The sequence below is a fragment of the Triticum aestivum genome, chromosome 1B (genome assembly GCF_018294505.1).
Source record: "Triticum aestivum cultivar Chinese Spring chromosome 1B, IWGSC CS RefSeq v2.1, whole genome shotgun sequence".
NCBI classification, from domain to species: Eukaryota; Viridiplantae; Streptophyta; class Magnoliopsida; order Poales; family Poaceae; genus Triticum; species Triticum aestivum.
In genome coordinates, this window is record NC_057795.1 from 168,011,271 (window position 1) to 168,017,605 (window position 6,335).

Consider the following 6,335-nt stretch of genomic DNA (forward strand, 5'->3'; position numbering starts at 1 on the left):
CCAATAATATTCAATGTTCAAGTCCTAATAAGTAAAATGCATTTTCTAGGGGCGAAGGTAAAATGCATTTGATGTACAGAAAGACAACAATAACTAATGACATTAAGCAAGATCTCATCTCTAGAATCATAAGCACGAAACAACTAATCCTTAAATGACCCATAACCAAGATCTCATCTCTAGAATCATATGCACGAAATAACTAATCCTTAAGTGACCCATAACCAGAAAACCCCGACCCGACATAAACAATTTATTTATGTCTTTTTTTAAATTCTGATCTCTGTCTCGGTAAACAATTTATTTATGGCTGTCACTTTTATCCTCCAACCAGGAGTATGAAAATGCCCAAAATAGAAACACATAGCACGTTGAGCTAAGATATAACAACCTGATACAAAACAAACCTTTTCACTGCCCAATAATTTTCAATGCTCAAGTCATGATAAGTAAAATGCATTTTCTGACAGGCAAAGGTAAAATGCATTTGATGTTCAAAAAGACAACAATAATTAATGACATGAAGCAATATCTCATCTCTAGAATCATAAGCATGAAGCACTGCATCAACATTTGTCTTGTTTCTTCCAACTAATCCGTAAATGACACATAACAAGAAGCCCCTGGCCCGACATAAACTATTTATTTATATCTTTTTTAATTTTGATCTCTATCTTGGTAAACAATTTATTTATTGCGGTCACTTTTATCCTCCAACCAAGAGTATGAAAATTCCTAAAATAGAAACATCAAGCATGTTGAGCTAAAATATAACAGACCCGATAGGGAACAAACATTTTCATTGCCCAATAGTCTTCAATGTCAAGTCGTGATAAGTAATGCATTTTCTGGGGGTGAAGGTAAAACACATTTGATGTTCAAAAGGACAACAATAACTAATGAGATTAAGCAATATCTCTTCTTAAGAATCATAAGCAAGAAATAACCGCATCGACATCCATCTTGTTTCTTCCAAGTAATCCTTAAATGATCCATAACCAGAAGACCCGGACCCAACATAAACAATTTATTTATGGCATCACCTTTATCCACCAACACGTGAAAGATGCTCAAAATACAACATGTAGCAATATGAGCTAAAATATCACATACTCGATACAGAACACACCTTTTTACTTCCCAGTGTCTTTCCTTTATCCACAATATCTTTCATGCTCAGGTCCAAATGAGTAAATGCATTTTGGGGGGAGGTAAAGGTAAAATGCATTTGGTGATGAGAATGGCAACAATAACTATTGGCATTAAGCAATATCTCATCTCTAGAATCATAAGCGGGAAACAACCCATCTTGTTTCTTCCAACTAATCTTGAAATTACCCATAGTCGGAAAGACCCCGACCCTTCAAAACAATTTATTTGCGGTGATCACTTTTATCCTCCAACATGTGAACCAATAGTATGAAGATGCCCAAATTAGGACATGTAGCGCGGTGAGCTAAACTATCACAAACTCGGTATGGGACACCTTTTTACTGCCCAATCATGTGTCTTTATCCACAATATCTTCAGTACTGAAGTCTTGATAAGTAAAATTCATTTTATTAGGGAAGGGGACAAAGGTAAAATGCATTTTATGTCAGGAAGGACAACAATAATTAATGATATTAAGAAATATTTAATCTCAATAATCATAAGCACAAAATTGAAAGAAATATGCCCCCAGAGGCAATAATAAAGTTGTTATTCATATTTCCTTATATCATGATAAATGTTTATTATTCATGCTAGAATTGTATTAATCGAAAACTTAGTACATGTGTGAATACATAGACAAAATAAAGTGTCCCTAGTATGCGTCTACTTAACTAGCTCGTTAATTAATGATGGTTATGTTTCCTGACCATGACATGTGTTGTCATTTGATGAATGGGATCACATCATTAGAGAATGATGTGATGGGCAAGACCCATCGGTTAGCTTAGCATAATGACTGTTAATTTTTATTGCTATTGCTTTCTTCATGACTTATACATGTTCCTGTGACTATGAGATTATGCAACTCCTGAATACCGGAGAAACACCTTGTGTGCTATCAAACGTCACAACGTAATTGGGTAATTATAAAGATGCTCTACAGGTGTCTTCGAAGGTGTTTGTTGGGTTGGCATAGATCGAGATTAGGATTTGTCACTTAGTGTATCGGAGAGGTATCTCTGGGCCCTCTTGGTAATGCTCATCACTATAAGCCTTGATTTTTTCTCTCCGAATCTTCCAATAAAAGTGTAATAGGTTTGACACTTTCATCATCCCTGTACTACTTGTCTTAAAAAACAACAGGCTATCATTAGGAAATAACAAATGGTTAACTTATGGCCCCTCCCAAAATCGAATGTATTCCTTCCGTTCCTAAATATTTATCTTTTTAGAGATTTTAAATAGACTACCACATACGAAGCAATGATATTTTAGTCACTTGTTGAAATCTCTACTAAGACTAATATTTCGGAACGGAGGCAGTAGTATATATCTCTACTATTAAAGGAGAATCTGCCGTCGTTGTGATGGTTCGACCTCCCTGCTCCTCTCGTACGACCTCGAAGAAAAAAATCACAGGAGGAAAAGCCCACGTTGCACGTCAACGAAAAACCGAAAAAACATGCACGTTCTCCGCCTCCTCCCCCGACCTGCCAGTTTCCATCCCCAGATCTCTCTCTCGCTCTTCCTAACCAGAACCACGAGGGCGATCATCTCCCCCGACCTCCAACTCCACCGCTCCAGGCTCCGGCAGCTAGGTCGCCGCCATCTCCCATCCACTCAACATCTCCAACATATCCGAATCTTTGCGCGCGGCGCACAGATGCCGCTCGGCCTTGACATCCCCATTGGCCTTGCCTCCTGAGTCCTGACCCAAGTCCTAGGGTCACGGTCCAAGATTGGAAGGGCGACATGCGGCTTGGTGGTGCTGCGGCGGACGGCAACGATCCAAGATTGGCAGGTTACTAACAGAAGCCACGGACACCAGGAACACTCGATTGATATCTCCCTCCCTCTATTCCTCTCTTGGGGTTTTTCTGATTGGTATTTTTGTGGACGGAAGACAAATCTAAGGAAGAAGATGAGGTGGGAAGCTAACCAGAAACTTGCCGGTAAGGATCCCTTGTTTCTTGGTGCTAATCCCACATGATCATCTTGAATAAGAAAATACAATTTTTTTTGTCATGTTTCTTTCTGGACGAGCAGGACCTCGAGAAACCCTGTGTTCTGGATCTGGGAGGCACCAACTTCAGCGTGCTGAGGGTGCAGCTGGGAGGAAAAGATAGGCGTGTCGTTGACACTGAATCCGAGCAAGTGTCGATCCCAGAGGAAATCATGCATGGCACAACTGAGGTAATCAGTTCACTGAATTTGTTCTCTTCTTTTGTTTTGTATTCTTTCGCTGTTTTCTATTGCTGGAATAATGAATCGTCACTTTCTCAACCTCCTTAGTTTCTGATTAACGCTCATGTAAGAAGCTTAAACTTGAGGTCTAAACAAACACTGGAACTGGTGCTTTGCGTTTCACTTCGGAACATGGATGAGAGCACATGCATCATCATTTCACTATGCATAGTGGTTGTTGGATTTTCAGCTTTTGTTTTCAACTACTAGGCACACGTACAGCAGTGAAGATGGATTTTCGACTATTGTATTTCGAACGCCATTAACGCAGAAATGCAGTCTCAAGGATGGAAATAAACGAGTGTGTGTGGTGTTCTTTTTCTTAAAGAATACGTTTATATTCCCTGTTCTTTTCGCTTCAGGTTTACAACTATTTGGCCTACTACACAATGCATGTGTTCACCAGCAAAATTTCAGTTCTATTATCCAACATTAAAGATCAATTAACCAATGTTGTTGTCTTAAATCTCAGTATTATTTTAGTTTTTCTAAAGGACAAAATGGATCTAGGAATATTATGTTGAATCATTGAATTTGTACAATTTTTATTTGAGGGGTCATTACAGAGAGAAATATTGGTTGGTTATTATAACTTTCTTGCATATTAGTAATTGATATTTACAGTGCGAACAAGATATTAAAGTTTAGTCAGCTATTCCCTCGAAGAAAAGATCTAGGTGGTTATTTTTTTTACTACTTCTCTTTAGATTCATTTTATAGGACTGTAAAAATAGTAATCAGGAAGCAACATGTATAAATAGTGAGTGTTGATACTGCTCCCTCTAGATTTCAAATAGTACTTTTAGGCTCAAAGTATAGACAAAATAGGTGAACAAATCATTTCCTCGAAATAAACATAGTTGACTTTGCACAGAGTGTAATCGAATTAGGATGAAAGAAAATTATCCTCAATTTTTCGTTCATGTTTCGTATCTACTGCTTATTTGCTCTGCCTCAATTACTCAAGGCTACGAGGAAAGTTTTTTTTTTACCAGGATGGTGTTTTTTAGCAAAGAAGTGGAAATGATGCTTGTTTTGCTAAGATATATTCTCAAGTGATAATCGTATCTTGTTTGGCCCTTTGTGCTATGAGAGGAATTGAAAGATTGAATTATATATTCGATGTTACCAACATAGCTCCGTTTTTTTCTTTTCAGTGTGCACTATATGGGTTTGCTCTAGGGCAAGGAGGCGGTGACGAGCTGAAGGCGGCCAAAGCAATATCTTCCCCGTCTATGAGCTCCAAATATGTGTCTCAGCATGAAGGATTCGGACATGGCCATTGGAGTTTGAACATGACACCGTTGATGGAGAGAAGAAGAGATCCCCATATACACTGTGAACAATTGGGTTGACGGCGTCGCATCTCGGAACACACTACAAGAAATATGTAGCTGTCTCCCTCCCTTATACATGTTGTTTTGACTCAGGCGAGATATATTATAATTTACCTGACATGAACTCTATTTATCATGTAAAATGTACAATCTAATTATGGGTTTTAAGTGTTGTTTCTTTTCATTGTCAGAGGTGGACTTGGTTGATAGTCCATGGGGAGAATGGTATGAGGGGGGTGCAACGATAGGACACCGTTGGTTTGTCCCAACAATGTGCAACAGGTAAATTTGCTTAGGGGAAAGCTTAGAAAATAGGGACAAAGGATGATTCAGTTAACTAAGTCTTTGTATTAGTTTCCAGTCGTATCTTTGTTGTGGTCGAATAATAAGGAACTACAAATTTTTTTGCACCCAGTACATCATTCGTCATTCACAAATCATAAATACAAATCAGTCTCTTGAATCGATAAATATTGTATATATTCATATAAGTACAAGATGAAAAATGAAGGTAAGGAGGGGTGGGGAGAAGATTAGATATTACTGTCTTCTTGCAAGGGGACTATGGTTGTGAAGAAACGGAGATTGACGAGGGGGTAGAAGCGGGAGAAAGTCTGTTTATTGATGAAAACCACATGACATGTTCAACCAATTTTTTATTTGGAACATTATTTGATCACTATGTTTTTTATCCCGTGGCAACGCACGGGCATTAAACTAGTTAGAAAAAAAAGAGAGCCCGCAACTGTTTGAATGGTCAAACCAAAGCACCATTTGTACAGTTACGGACAACAAAATTTTGCCTTAAATGTCTCCGCAGAAAAGGAAATAATAGTTGTTTAGAGCATCTACAGTTGGTCTTCTCATATTCATTTTAAACGCCTGGGCAGGCCGGCCGGCAACCGACTGGTCAAAAACAAACGACCCAACCCGACCTCTCATCGCGCGTTCGCTACTCCCCCGTCTCATGCGATCGATACTTCCCGGAAAAAAAAGTCCATCATAAACAAACCAACTGCTGTGATCCGAAAAAACACGGCCTCATGTGATCGCTTCTTCCCCTGGAAAAAAAATCTATCGTAAACAAACCACAAAAACAACTGTGACCTACTAACGCACGTCGCACGCCCGGTCTCTCAAACCCCCTCGCTCCCGTCTCTATCGCGTGAAAAGTCTCCCGGCCGTTCCGCCCACAAACACCACCGCTCCCACCCAGAGCTCTCGATCCGGCGCTATGAGCGACGCATGGCCAATGATATCTTCTGCAACTGCTCCCCTCCTCGTCCACCTCGTGGTCTCCTCGTCCACCTCATGGTTGAGGTGGCCGTCGTCTTTCCGTGCCTCCATGGCCGACGCTGCTCCGCCACCCGATCTCCTCTACATGAGTAGTACATGACAACCCTCCCTTCTCATCGTCGTCCGACGCTCATCTCCTTCGCTGTCGTGTTGTCGTCGTGTCGGTCACCAGCGTGCCTCTCCTCTATACTGCCCTGTACCACATGCTCGACACCGCCCCCGCTAATATTGACTGACGACGACTCGGACGCCGAGCTCGACGGATCACTGCTCGGCTGCTCCTGTTGGCCGACGGTCCCAGTC

The 6,335-nt window shown here is 40.4% G+C and overlaps 1 long non-coding RNA gene across 1 annotated transcript; it reads left to right on the top strand.

The window, feature by feature from the left end:
* The first annotated feature begins 2,610 nt into the window (after window positions 1-2,610).
* LOC123088934 (uncharacterized) lies at window positions 2,611-4,914 on the top strand. Its single transcript, XR_006442178.1, has 3 exons — window positions 2,611-3,107; window positions 3,202-3,348; window positions 4,557-4,914. It is a non-coding gene; the product is annotated as an uncharacterized lncRNA (long non-coding RNA).
* Window positions 4,915-6,335: the final 1,421 nt, after the last annotated feature.